The following is a 15944-nucleotide window of genomic DNA, read 5'->3' on the forward strand; positions in this document are numbered from 1 at the left end:
TTTTACAGAACACTTTTTTCCTGAAAAATCTGACTGAATCCTTCCTCACCTCCTTTTCCTCCTCCAAATCCTTCAGTGTAAAAATAGCTAAATAACTGTTCCATACAGCTACAGCATTCAGAGAAATGTTCAGGAAAACAGCACCTACAATAGAAAGAATGGTTTGTAATTCTTATATGTTCAAGCTTAATACATCCAGCAAGATGAACTGGTGGCAAAGGGGAAGACTTTTTATTTATAGTAACAAAGTTGTCCATCATATATTAGATTAAAACTGATTATTACTCATCCATTAGAGTCAGTGTATAATCTGGTCACTCTTTGCCCCTGGATATCTAAATACATCAGAATCTTTTCCTGATAAGACAGCAATGAGCACAGTGATAGTTACAAGCCCAATGACTAATCTAAATTTAATCAAAACCTTCCCCTCAGCTATCAAGGTAGCGGGAAATAACAGAAGCAGTCACATGCTTCATCAGTGAGGGATAGTGACCAAGACCTGTGTTTCCAGATGAAATGTGATCATAAGATGGGAAAAACTCAGCACATACAGTTAGTAGCAAACATAGCAAAAACTTGACAATACTTTTTTTTCCTTTTTTTAAAAACGAAAAGGTTATTAAAAAATACTGATTATAGAGTATGCAAACAATAAAAGTTTTCTCATACAGCTGATCCCTTGAATTTGTGAATACACTCAGATAACTGATTTAACCTGATACTACCATTTTGTGTGTGTTGGAAGGAAAAAGGAAAGTAAGCGTTCAGAAGCTGTATTTCTAATACAGTTCTATATGGATATTTCCTTGCCTTAATGCTATTGAAACTGTGACGAACTAGGTAAGATTCATATGGAGAGGTAACATGTTTTATTAGGAATGGAAAAATATGTCACTGGGTGAAGAACTTCTGCAAAGAAGCACCTCTGTTATTCTAGGTGCAGCAGTGGATTGAACAAAAAACATTACTTGTCCATGCAAACGTTCACCTCCCTGCAAAATCATCTCAAAAAAACCTTGTTTGTGTGGCTTTTATTTGAACAATGCTTCTGCAAACTTGCTTTTCCTCCAGAGGGCACATACCTTACTGTTACATAGTCCTTTGCTAAAAACAGAACAAAGATTTAAACTGTGTTTTTCCAAAATACTTAACCATAAAGCCATAGAATCAGACACATCCATTTTTTTTGGTAGACCTGCTCTACTTTGAAGAACCACTTATAGAAATCTTCTTGAATCCTACAATATCTATTTTCCTCAGACCTTCCCTCAAATACATCTGGATACATCAAATCTGTAGCAGATGTGCCAGAAGATCAAATGACAATAGTGCAAAAGAAGCTCAAAATACACTTTGTGAACTTCGTCAGTACTAACATTAACATGGAGTTTTCTCTACTCTTGGAAAAACCTACTGAGCTCTGAAGACTTGTTCATTGCTGCATATTTCTTCTCCATTGTCTGTGGAAACACTCTGCTGAGTAGAAAAAGTAATTTTTTTTCACTCTGAAAGGCATGGCTTATATAGATCTTTATGGTAAACTACCTAGGCTGTATCACCCAAATTAGCTCTTCATAAAAAACACATTTTAGGCATTTGCCATATAGTAAAAACACAAAAAGTTCCTGACAGCTTCCATTGTTAAGAGAAATTAAAAAAAAAACCCAAACCTATTCCAAGGGATACTACAGCTCAACTAGATATTTTGTTCAAGCCATTTCTGCTTTAGATATTCACTCAGGACATAGCACTTAAATGATAAAAAGAAAAAAAAAAAAAAAGGATGACTATGCTTTTTGCTCATCTGAAACACATTAGCTTTACTAAGAAGACACCAAATTAATCATTATATGAATTTTAGAAAGTATTTATTTCTTCTGAAATTTAGGAATGTTGGGTCTGAGTAAAATTGATACAGATTTTTATAAATTAAACAATGCTCAACCAGTACTTGACTGGTGTATCTGCTGCAAATTATAAACTTATACTAATGCCTCATTTTAGATTATAGGACCAAGTAATCTAGGATGACAGATCTACATATTGTCCTTCCATTCCACACTTTGATCTCTGCAGTAGCTGGCAGTTATGCAAGCTACAGAGAGCTGAAAAATTCTGTGAAATCCTCTGGGCCATGGATACTTAAGTGCACAACTAATTCTACTCAAAGCTGAAACTTCCGTGTTAAATCTGACATATTTTTTTCTGATTCAGTTAACTTTTTCCACAGATTTTACCCAGTTTGAGCCAAATGTTCCTTCCATGAAGTGCTGAATGCAGGATAGTTCTGCAGAACCCTCCATATAGGAAGACAACTTTTAATTAGGGGATCCTCAGCCAGACGCAGTGCTGGCCTTTTAGCATGGAGATGACCCCATTTGCTCATTCCACAGGATCATTCTAACATTATCACTAGATGCCTGTATTTTAGCACTGTACTCACCATACCAGATTTTGGTTCTCTGTGAGTCAATGACAATGACCACAGAAATAAAGATCATCCATGTATTTATTCAGGTCAGATACATTTCAATAACTATCCTCTCTTTTTTTTTAATTTTCAAGAGAATATTATAAAGACTTTGCCTGTGTACTGAACAGAAAATAAAAAAATCCAAACACGCTGGAAATCTCTACAGTGAGGGGCAGGATTGTCTACTTGCTCTTCTCATCTGCCCATTGGACTGAGAATGTATTACACAGATTTCTGTGCAAGTGGATTTTCAAATATGAGTCCACAGGCACTCTTCCATTCCATGTTGATTGCATTTGATTGTTTTTACATGCTTTAGGCCAAAAATACAAACTTCTTCCCTATTAAGCACTGTATAGCTCTAAGCAGATGTTGCTTTAACGCTGTTTCTAACATAGAAACTTACCGAAACTTCCCAGAATTCCTCTGTTTTGCCTTATGGCTAACTTAAATGACTGCAATATAAATCTCTGTGTAAACTTTTTCCTGAGCTTAGTTATTCATTATTGTTTTTCTTACAGGAACCCTCTTTTCCCTTTCCTAACTCCCTCTATTACACAGTAACACTCCAACTCATCTTCTACCCCTGCTAATAAACCCCACCTCTCTACACATCAGGCTGAGTCAGAAAGGAGATTTCTGCTTTTCTAGCATCTTGTAACAAACTCAAATCCTATAATCCTATTATATAAGTCATTAACTCACTTTTCTCACTCTTCAACTATATAAATTTGGCATCATTTAAATTTGGCATTACCAAGTGCATTCACCATTCTGATAATTACATAGTATCTCCAGTGACTGAAGATACCTATAAGGAAGGATAGGAATAACGTATCTGTGGACATCCTACTAACTAGCAATCTCTTCAGAGTCTTCATTTTCATAACATTTTTTTCCCCTTTTTCCAGCTCATAATGCTAGCCAAGGAAAAGAACAATGGAAGTAACTTCCAGAGAGGTATTTGATAAAAGAATAATACAATTGGTACCTCATTAAGAAAACACGCAGTTCGGAGTTATACAGAAATGTTCTATTTGTACCTTCAACAAGGTTTACAATCCATCGAATCTCTTTTGGTAGTTAGATTCCAAACAAATATAAAGTGTGGTTTCCAAACAAGAAAGATTTACTCTTAATATTCAATCTAATTTTGCCTTTAAAAAGTGAACTGCACTGTGGTAGGGAGTCGTGACTATTGACAATACTCAACATTGTCAGTTGACAATGGTGATTGCAAGCGTCCACTAATGTGAAGAAAGCAGATAGACTTGACTTCATTTATGAAGCATGTGTAAAAACAAATTGATTACTTTTTTTTCCTTATATATGTTTTATAGTGGGGATTCTTTTCTACTATTTAAAATTCAAAAAAGAAAAGTCACACCATGCATATAGGTTGAGGATAGGGTTTACAGAGTTCCTAAGACTGATTACGGATTAATGCTGCACAAGAAAATCACAATATAGGTAAGTTTTAGTGTGAGCTCTTCAATCAAGTTAGTGTAATGGATCAATATATTGACCTCTTTTAATAGTACCTAATCTACAATGTCAGACAAAAATCAGATGGACTGATGACATAACAAAAATGATTGACAAGGAAGTGATATAACCAGAAAAGATAACATACTCGATAGGATGTAGTAACTCATGCAATGTTATGATTTAAACTGAGTTAAAACCATCTGTCATTTGCCCTCTCAGCCACAAAATCCAACATCCCATAAAGTGAGAAACAAGAAGTGTTTAATAGTCCAGAACCCCTTAATGATTGACTCAGCAAGCCACAATGCAATTCACTCATAAGAAAGGCAGAACAATTTGAAATGGGCTGTTAATTAAAAGCAAAGCACCTGAAGATATGTGCATTGAATCTCACCAGCACTTAGTGCTAAGAAAACTCTGAAGAGATGTTACTCAATTGAAAATGTGGGAACTGAATTTACAAATAAACCTTTGGTACAACCACAGTGTGCGGGACAACAGAACTTTTCTAAAAAAAATTAAAACTGCAGTAGCCAATGATGAAAGGAAATTGAAAAAAAAAAAGATAATTGAAAAGGGTATGTTCTCAACTAGTCAAAGAAAGAAGCTAGTGGTTTGATGTAGGATTGATCTAATAAATACACAGACTCCCATGTGTATATGGAAACAGATAAGGTTTGAATGTGCCATTTCTCAGAAGTACCACTAATATTTAAACATTGCACATTCAAGCTTTCTCTGGTTGATGTCTCCATATGTATCATCTGTCACTCTTGTAATTTCCCTGTTTCCTTGTGAGTAGTATATTCATAGACCTGCCCCAACTACTGTTTGGTTTTGCGAAGATTCAAAAAGCCCCAGTCCAAACAGCTTAATCAGTACAGTGCAGCAAGTAGCAAAAAAAGGCAGGCTGGGTTATTACAGATAGTACACTCAGAGAAAGTAACAGGCAAGCACTGCGACAGGTTGCCCAGGGAAGTCATGGAGTCTCCATCCTCAGAGATATTCAAAAGCTGTCTGGACATGGTCCTGGGCTACCAGCTCTAGGTGGCCTTGCTTGAGCAGAGGGGCTGGAGAAGATGACCTCCAGAGGTCCCTCTCAACCTCAACTATTCTGTGATTCTATGAAATGATGGGATGCAATTACCCTGAAAAAAAATGAAGAAGGTACACGAAGCCTACTAACAGCAAAGCGACAAACACTTCCATTAATATTTTTACTAACCTGATAAAAGTTCCTGCAAGCCTCTACATGTCTGTTTCATCTCTACCTTACTAAATTTAGTAAGCCTCCTTATGTACCTGAAGCTGTCCTGTAGAAAACACATTACTGCTAACTTTCTTTAACATATTGTACTTCTCAAGGCTGCATGACCATGTTTATGTAGCCGTGTTACCATTTTTCATGCGAATTGCAGAGCACTTTCCACCATCCCCCCTATGCCATCTACTGCGCTGACTGCTCCGGAAGATTTCCCAAGTGACAAGGTCATTTTCAGAGTAAATGGGACCATGTGCTCAAACGGTCAATCTGTCTGCTGGGGCAGACATAGATTAATCAAAAAGGCTCAAGGCCAATATCAATAAACTTATGTAAACCAAGAAATGTATTAGAGCCTGAGAGGTACCTCTCAGGTTAGTTATACATTCATTTTCATTACAAGCTGAGGAATACTGAGTAGAAACTCACCAAGAATAACATGACAGATGATAGCTCATCACAGTTCGAAAAGTAAGAGAAGGGGAAACAGAACACAGTTCCAGTGTCAGAGGAAGAAACTACTGCACATTACATGTTTATGTCCATTTTTCCAATGAGATCTAACTTGATTCAATATCCTAGTAAAATTCTATATAGGATATATAAGTATTTATTTAATTACTCGATCTCAGACTGATCTCCAGAAGCAGGACACTGCTACATTTTTTCTTGCAGTTAATAAGCTATCTAGAGAGTAATCAACTCATTCCCACCCAGGCTTCATAGGACACTTCTCATTTTGAGGCCAATGAAACTGGTCATAAATTATTTCCAAAACCAGAGACACCACAATCACCATCCAGTTACCACTCCAAATGTTATTTTTCTTTCTCTGTGTACTTTATTAGTTTTTTTCTTAGGAATCAAGGGGGGAAATGAAGTTAGTTCAAAATAAGAGAGTATGTTTTGTTTTTTAAAATCAGTATTATAACTTTGAAATAAATAGTATTCAAAGACAGTTCACAAATATAAGATACACTTTCACTGGTTATGGTCATTAGTCATGTATTTCACAATAATCAAGGGCCACCAAATAGCTTTTGGACATTGCTACTCAATTTTCATCCATATTTCTCATTCAGAAGACAACTTGCCAAACTACCAAACTCACACCTCGGTAGTCAATATAACATGTTTTCTGGCCACGCTTCATTTAAGTGGGGAAGATCCATACCACAAAACCAGTACTGTGGGCTCAGTTTCAAAGCTGAATATAGCAAGTGTTATAGCACCCATCTCATCAAGAACTGGACTCTTTTTACTGTTGTTTAGTCAGTGTGTTTCAAAGAACACTGCATTTTGAACTGCAATCTTGCAAGTATTGCATAATTACCTTTACTATAAACCAAAGAGCATTAAGACAGAGGCCTGCAGGTCAGGGAAATCCATAAGTAAAGAGCACAACAGATGATTTGATTTTGCATAATCACACAGATCTAGCACAAAGTGGGGAAAGTCCCCTTGCAACTGAGCATATAACCTGCAGAAAGGAACCGTCCCAGTGAAGAAGCTTTTCAGACAGAGATAGCAACCAAAGCCAGGTTTCCCATTTCTGGGATGTGTGAAGTAATTACTAGACAATCACTCAAGATATGGCCCTTTGGGGGACATAACAGGAATGTCTAGTGTCTGGATCTCAGGTAGGAGATATACAACAAGATGCTATAAATAGAGCATGATGATGCAATAAATCTGGTAAACTTTAAAAGAAATTTTTTAAAAGGATAGCATGTAATGACTACGTTTATTGTGAGGCAGTACCTGACGACAGGGTATAAGGGAGATAGAAATGGTGAGTCTCCGGTAAATAATTTTACATCTGTGCTCCTTCATTCTAACAGCGTTGCTTTAGCCACCAGTCCTTTTCTGGATCTACCTTATCATCAGTGCAACAGAGGAAGCAGGAAGCAGTAGAAAGCAATGCTTTTTTTGCCCAGAACAGTTTAAATATGTTCATCATCTATGTTTGGATTATGCCTTTCCTTTTACCTTTCTACCCTTTAATAAGAATGTCTACAGTTCATATAAATCAACAACATGAGCACTATCTGAATTAGATAACACTGCACTGTGTCTTTCACTATCATCTGATAATACCTCTATTAACAAGCTGTGCATGGTAAATCCAATTAAGGACAGCAGCAATCACAATGACCATGACCTCCATAAAGCTGATTTCACTGAACTAAATGAGTTAAAAATTCACATAAATAATTCTGTTTTAACCTAAAATCATCAAGTAATGAAACCTGTTCAGAAAAAGTGTTCTCTCTTTTACCCTTATTGCACTATATCCAGAAACTATATGCTATCTATAAAAATGAGTAAATAGACTAGCTTTTCCTGGAAGGTTAGAAGTAGTAATAGCAGAAATTGTAATCTCCTTTATGCTCTAGAACAAGTTGCTATTATTCTCTCTGCTCCTTCCAGGTTCCCAGGGCACAACTGACAGTCACACACATTTTCTGATGTTCAAAATAGCACAAGAGAAAAACTGCCCTATTAATAACAGGTGTCATCTTCCAAGAAATTATGAGGACTTAATACAGACAAAAAGCTGCTACAAGCAAGACATGTAGGACTATTGGGTCAAGCCCACCAGAAAAACCCTACAGTGCCCCATGGTGGGGTGAATAATGGACTAACAGAGCCCAGAAATAAAGGAATGATAGGAGGTGAGAAATTGAAAAATTAAAATTAGCCAAGCAGAACAGTGAAAATGCAGAGTCAAAACAAGATATCAAGACTCATCAGCATTGGGCAGAGAATTCAAACTTACCCTCAGCTCTGGAGTGACCTAAAGTGCATGAGTGGGAGAGACGGGGAAAAAGTCCCGAAAACATCAGACAGCTGCTGGTCCAGCTTCATCCTCTTGGACTGGTTGATGATCATCTTTATCAGCACTAAGAGGATGGAGGGATCTCAGGACTTCTGTGGAGCTCACAGAACATCATACCCATGCAAAAAGTAGCTGCAGCCTCTGTAAAAGATTACAGAGAAATAGAAAAGCTGCATTTAACAGGAGTGTCACTGAAGTGCCAGTGGCTTTTTGTTTGGTTTTAACCAAACATATGAGCTTTCTTGTGGCACAGCCGTGTGCCACAAGAAAGCTCATATGTCTTCTGCTCAGGACTAGCCTATCTCCCCATCTTCCCAAAAGCAGATTTGACCTGCATGAAGGTGGCTGAGGGAGTCCACAGCAGGATGGTCAACTAGGATCCAAGCACTTAAGCAATGTTTCCAGCATCTCTTTTATTATCAAAATGAATGTACTCAACTATGTGGATTGGCAGCTGCAGAAAATAAAATACCTATCCACCCCTGAAGGGGGTCAGACAAGCACAGGGGAGTGAATGTTTTCCATGCTTTACTTCAACGTGTCTCAAATCCATTATGATGGGACCTCTTCCAGGAGGATGTTGAAGCCATTCACTTTCAGAATTGCTCACAGAATATCACTTTTCTCCACCCTGTACATGCAAGAACTTCAGCAAAGACACCCAGTAACAACTGTGGAGGCAGTTTTATGATGTGGATATCTGTCCCCTGGGAACAGGACTGAAGCTACCAAACCAATTTGCATGGACTACCATGCAGTCTTCAGATAGTAATAAATTAAGGTGACTACTGCCAGCTAAAGGCTTGGTATGCTTATTACAAAACCCCTGAGCAAGACAGACAGGATATAGCTTTTGAGACTCTAAATCAGACCTGTAACATTTTGTGAACATAGGTTGTGACATTTTGTATCTTATGTTGTGTTGGAGAAAGAAAAGGCAGCCTTTAGAAGGTGTTTTGGGGTGGGGAACATGTCAACCAGTATGTTAAAAATTAGCTGAGCATAACACATTATTCTTAATATGCATTCACAACACACACTGTAATGACTGAGAATGCTGCAAATACTGAATGTAAACTATTGCTAATGTGTTTTACAGACCCACACCACGGAGCACATTTGGTCATGTTTCAAGTTTCAGTTGACAGATTGACAGGATACCAATTGACAGAATACACTGTAGTGGAATTCTTGACATTGCTATTATCTATCATAGCGTGTAGATGCATGATCACAGTAGGACACATTTCCATGTGAAAGATTAGTCATAGGAAGCAGTGCATTACTATGTTTCAGTAACACTGACTGTACAGAAATTTAAAGATGATTAAGGTACGGTGACAGTTCTCGCTACCTTTTCATAAAATGTTGCTTTAAACGTTGCAAGGAGCAATTAAAAGAAAAATACTGATATGAACTAATAAACTGAAATACTTGATTATCATAATCAATTTGTATCTGGAAAATCAACGGGATGAAAGCAGAAAAGTCAAAGATATGTTTATACCTCAGCTCTTAAAAGTACGTGGTTCGTTTTAAATTGCAAGGAAGTTACTCTGAGGCCCTATGACTCCTCCTACTGAAACATAATGACAAAATAAAAGTTTCATCACGAATTTGAATAGGAATAAGACAGTCTTTTAAAATTATTTTCCTTTGTTTAAGATATACAGATACATACATTTATATATACGCATATGTATGCATGTATATCTGAACAAAATGTCCTGAGAATAGAAGTTTACAACATAAACTTCACCAAGGCTTAGGTTAGTGCTCACACCAAAACATAAGACAAAATTCTTAAATTTTTGATTAAAAGTAACATTCAACAGGCAGCATGACAGCGTAAAGTGCTAAAATATGCCTGTAAGAATTGATACTCTTCACATATTTTACATGCCATGTGGATTTTTCTTCTTTTCTAGATGACTCATATTCATATTTGTTAACAGATTCTCAGAAACAAATGCCACAGGAATGAATCAAAGACTCTCTCATGAAGGATAATGTTAGAGGCAAAATAAATAGATTCAGGCATGCACATAACATGCAGTTCTCAAGAACATTCCATAGGAATGTCACAAATACAGAGAAACTGAAGGCTTTTTGATTTGTAGGAGAATGAACCTCTAACAATGGAAAATTCAGATAGAACTAAATATATATAAAATGCTTTAATAGAAATTTCAGCAGCTTGAAAATCTGAATTACTAGACAAAAAATTTTTGAAATTTGAATGAAAGTGTCATGGCATTATCAATAGAATGGTATTACCATAATGTAAATCAATCAAAATAAACCATAGATTTCTTGTCATTTGCCCCATTTAATTAAACACCATTCTGTGATCCATACTTGTATAATTTCCTAGACCTCCTGTGGCTGCCAGTGACAGTCTACAGCTACAATAGGGAATCAGTTCATACAACAATGCATACTAATGAAGCAACTGATGCAGTATTCTCTGCCAGCACAGGAGAAAATGCAAAAATGCTGTTGCCTTAATTGTGCAGATCACTGGGAATTATAACTGGATTTTTCCTTCTGTACTATTAATATATACTTTAGTGTTCAGCTGCACAGTGTGCCACATCAATGCATTAATTCCTTGATGCAAGTTTAATCACTTCTCATTGACAGAAAGCCAAAGGCTTCTAAGTTGTTTGCACTGCTATAATATTTAATTTCTTTTTTTCCGTTTCCTCCTGTCTGTCTTCTCTTTTCAGAGCACCGTTTAGCATACTCTAAACCTGTGCCAGTTATGGCGGAATTATAGATGTTGCTCTAAAGAAATAAGATTCCTTGAATCATCCTAAAAAAAAAAAAAAAAAAGAGGCATAGATAGACATGTAGAGCATTCTGTAAAAGGTCTTAACAATTAATTTACTGTCTGACAAAGAGATGATTCACTTACTACACCTCTGTTTCTTATTATTGCATGCACTTTCACTTCTGGCAATTTCATATGATAAGGTGGCAACTTGTTTGTTATATATTGAGTATTAAGTACCACCAAAAAAAAATAATCCCCAAATGCCTATCAACAAATGTTTCAGCTAAATGACCTTTTTCAGATTTCCAGCTGAAGCATGTTCTCATTCAGGTGCTGGATATAAAGCAGTTTAAGGAGATGGAACTTAAATTTACAAAACCCAAAACTTTAAAAGGAAAAATATAGTTCTTCCTGCAATTTCTTGGCAGGATGTCTGATGTTCTAGTTTGTCATTCAATTCAGACAGTCGAGTTCTTGCTAAAGTGGGCACAATCCAGCTGATTTAATACCTTTTTATGTGAAGGCAAAAGACAACTGAAATGCATCTCTAACAGCAACTAGATGTTCAAATATGCAAAACAAACATGGTGCTTAGGGAAGAGAATGTTTTGATAGATTCAGTCCTCGTGGTGAGGATTGTTGAGATGTAACAGTTCCTTATGTGTAGAGCTAATGCAGCAGAGCAGACGTGACTGAAGTGTGGACAGTGGATCAAACTAGCCCATAAAGCAGTTTTAGATGGTCTCTGGGAATGCTGCTGGCCAACCAGTCAGCTCACACTATCAGCTGACCACCCCAGACATGAAGTTCATGAATCTTCAGTAATTCCCAGACAGGTTTTAACTCATCTGTGTTGGAAAATAAGAGCATTCTTCCTTCTACTTCTGAAGGTTGACTGTGAGGTCCTATGCAAAGCAAAAGGGTTAATAATGAGGCAAGTGATCAGATAGGAACAGAAGTTGGCCTAAACCTTGGCTCACAATCTTATTGCTGCTCAAGCCAGAAAAGGAGACCTGGTTGAGAAAGAGAAAGACCACATCTTTCTTAGTTTGGTTAGTTTGCCTCCTACTCAAAAGCTGAAGTAGGAGGAGGGAAGGAAATGCAGGTGTCTCCGTACAGAGTTAGCTTCTGCCTACCTACACTCACTAGGTCTGGCTTAGCCACATACAAACACAAGGGCCAGCCCTGTACTGTTAAGGGAAGCTAATAGTGGTCACCTCCTCCAGCCACCCCGGCCCAAGACCTCTCCTGTCCAGCCGCTGGAGTCCAGCCCAGTATCCCGGTGACCCAGGGTCTCTGGCCAGGCTGAAGGATGCGGCTGATGCTGTCCCCTTTGCAGGTTCAACCAGTGGTGGAGCTGAACACGTATCCCAGACACACACAGAGGACACAGACGGGGCCGGTCACACAGAGAAGGCGCTGCCTCCAGCAGCACCCACATTGAGGACTCACACCAGACACAGGCACAGCCAGCCACGTCCCCTCCTCCTCTTGGGCTGGCAGAGGCAGAAGGTCACTGGTGTGGCACACACACCACACTCTCCAGGTTCACAAGCACACGTGCATTCACAGATCCCCTGAGCACCAACATGGTCCTGCTGCCCATCCAGCACCCCTGCCCAGATTCCATCCCTCCTCACCCACCCCATGGGTCCCCTACTCACTGGCTGGTCCAGCTGGGTGCTCACTGCACACACGCAGCACTCATTCACACACTCGTCCCACAGGCACCCCACACTCTCGGGTCCACCCGAACACCAGCACGGACCCTCCGTCCGCCTGATACCCCTGCCCGGACCCGGGGCCTCCTACTCACTGGCTGGTCCAGCTTGGAGTTTGCCAGTGAATCCACACACACCCCACGCACACCCGGTTTGGGGCAGGTACAGACACTCACCCCCAGCAGCTGGCACACGGGCTGAGACCTGCAGTCCTGCTCCAGCCACCGGTGCTGAGCTCCTCACTCACCTCACTCATGCCTGTACCCCCATAGCTGCTTTTTGGGATACACAATGTTCCCACCCCAGTGGCTGGAGGTTAAAGACCCCGCTGGCTCCAGTAGCTGACGCTGAGACCCCACTGTCTCCAGTAGCTGATACTGAGACCCCACTGGCTCCAGAAGCTAACTTCCTCCTTTTCTTATTATCCCTTTTTATCCATTGAAAAAAGTTCTTGACCAGATACCCTTAAAGGAGCAGATATTCTCTTTGTATATACCTTTACACAAACCAAATGTGCGTTTTTTTGTGCTCAAAACAAGAAGCATCCTGCAACCCAGAATTCTGGGTTATCGCAGAGGTTATATCCACACATGTAAATTAAACTTGCCTGTGGCAATTCTCTGGCATTAAGGCAATCTAGCATGGAACAATCCACAACCTTATTTTCAAATTGCCTCAGCCTCCAAAATCCTGTGGTTGAATACAAATTGTCTATTGGGAATGGCCATTGGCCTGTGCTAGCTTGCAGATTAGTTCAGACCATGCTAGTTGGCATAGGCAAAAAGCACACTACCTACTCTGTAAAATTGTTAGAACAGTTTCTAGTGGATCCCCAGTGCTTGGGCATGTTCTTTGGCATTTCTTAATTTACTGGTGTAAACCTTGCCTATAAAGCTCTGCAAGAATCAACGTGGGTTCAGCAAAACCATCACAAAATTAGAAGTCATACAGCTAAATAGACCACAGGTGATGTAGCATGGTTTAATGTCTGTTTACCAAGGCCCACAGTTTATCCCATTTTATTTGTATCATCCAAATTACCACACTACTTCTGATGAAGAATCAGCTTTACAGTTACCCTGTTTTAGTGGTCAACCCCCGAAGTGTATACATGAGAGAAAGGAAGTCAGAGACATGTAGACTTTGACCTTCCATGAATATGAAGGTTTTTTAGCTTTTGCTTACACAATTTCAGCAAGGGTTTTAAGAATGGTCAGAAGCACAGGTTCAGACTAAATAAAATATAACAATAGCCTGTATGTATAGGGGTGGGCTGACAAATACTGAGCTATTTTCTGAATATGTTGGCAGCACTTGATTAGTGATGAGGGAGCAGTTGAAATGTCCAGAATATCAATGCAGTCATGTTTGAACAGACTGATTTGTTTATTAGTATTGACAAATAACGTTGGAGAACACTACTATGTTTTCTCAGACCTAGAAGATCCAAAGTGTTATCCAGTACTTACTGACATTAACATAGCAGTGACCAGAAATGCCACAGAGTTTAAAAGCACTAGTACAGCAATAAGCAGAAAGTGCAAAGGGCTTAGTAACACAAAGATAATGGTTGGCATAACTTGATAAAGAAATTGAACCTATCTATAGCTTGCTGCTGATAGCATTTGAGTCATATTTTTCATCTACCACATTTTATATATCACAAAGTTACAAGACGCTTCTACTTCTTGTCTGTTTTCTAACTATTCTTTCTCTTGACAGGAGACCTTTTTCAGTGGAACACTCATAGATGAACAGAGTCTAGTTTCTCGCTATTTAGAGAAAAGGTATAATTACCAAAGAATTAAGTTGCCTATATCTTCTCCTGCCAACATCACCAGGAAACTGCAGAATTATTGCCTTCTTGATTTGTGGAATGCTCCTCACTTCAAAGTTTTATTTCTCAGTGCCTTTGGTCAGCTCATCCTAATAAAAATATATCCCATTTAAAAAAGCCTGTCTGTGGGATTGAATGTTCTTTTTGGTTTCCTACCAATTACCCAGTGATTATAAAGGGCAATAAGAAAATTTAAGCTAAAGAGTAAAAATGTGACAATAAAAATAGCACATATACCATCTGCAGCATCACACAGCACAGCTAATTTATGGCATGATGTTGAAAGTTGCAACAAGGCTCAACTGTACTTGCCTAAACTTTTTCTCCTACACAGATTAATAGAGAACAATCAATCCAGTGTACTGCTCTTTCAGTAGACTTAATGTACAGTGAATGGATAGTAATTAAACTTTAAATTTCTAAATTGTCATTGAGCTATGATCTCACTTTTTTTTTTTTTTGGTACCACCTATAAATTACACTATAATGTATTATTAAAAGGATACAGAAGGCAGTATTGAGATTAGAATATCAAAGTACCACAGCAGCAAACAAGTAGGGCTCTGCTTTCAAAGAAATTTTTATCCTACAAGTGCAGTAAAAAAGAGCACATTATGTTTTGCTGGGAGCAGAGAAGAAAGTTATACACTATTAAAGTATTTCAAGTGTATACTAACAATACAGTTCCCCTTCTGGACAGCATAGCAGAACCAGATGAAGGACTTCAGACATGAAGTCATGAGCTTCTACAGAAGAAGCTAAAAGACAGCTTTGGTTGTTAATGTACTAGTAGACTCACATCCCATAACTAGAAACCTAGCTCAGATAATTAATGCATTTGATAGCTTCCCATTCACTGTCATGGTCAACATCCCATGTCCTCCCTTGCCCACACTTATTTATGCCTAATTTCAGCTAACAGATATTAGTGTTCAAGTTAGTTGTCCAGTTTCCTCACACTCCCTTTATTGTCGGTGGGAAAAGGCAAGCTTCTACGGAGTAATTTGGAACAGGAGCCTAAATGGAAGAGGTCCAGATTTCCCTTGAGCAGATTATCTTACTCTGCTGACTGGGGAGAGGCCAGTGACAGTGCTCCTAGTTTAAGTATCTAAAAGCAGGCAGCTCAATCCAAGTCAGTCTGGCCTAACACACACGTACATTGCTTATTTTTGAAATAACAAAAGGCAAACTCCACTTTCAGTTTCTCTGCTCACAGAGACAGTTTTGCACTGGGAAGGAAGTAATGGGCTTTGAATCACAGTGAAATAACCTGGTCTCTAACAGAGAAGGGCCAGCAGCTGGCTCATTTCTCCTCCAGCTCCCCAGGAGAATTCATCCAGCAGCTGATAGACCAAGGCTTGCAATCTGATATGAACAGATTTGGACAGACAGAGCTGATTGAAATTGATTGCTGGCCACCAAAGCATGGTGAGTTTTGTGTGAATAGTCCATGGGGAAGTGACTTGTGAGAGTGTGTGTGTGCTTATACAAAGATTGCAGCAGTAGAATGGGGTGTTAAAGTTATACCAAAAGATGACGTGCTATC

This window comes from Ciconia boyciana, chromosome 1 (assembly GCF_034638445.1).
Source record: "Ciconia boyciana chromosome 1, ASM3463844v1, whole genome shotgun sequence".
Lineage (NCBI taxonomy): Eukaryota > Metazoa > Chordata > Aves > Ciconiiformes > Ciconiidae > Ciconia > Ciconia boyciana.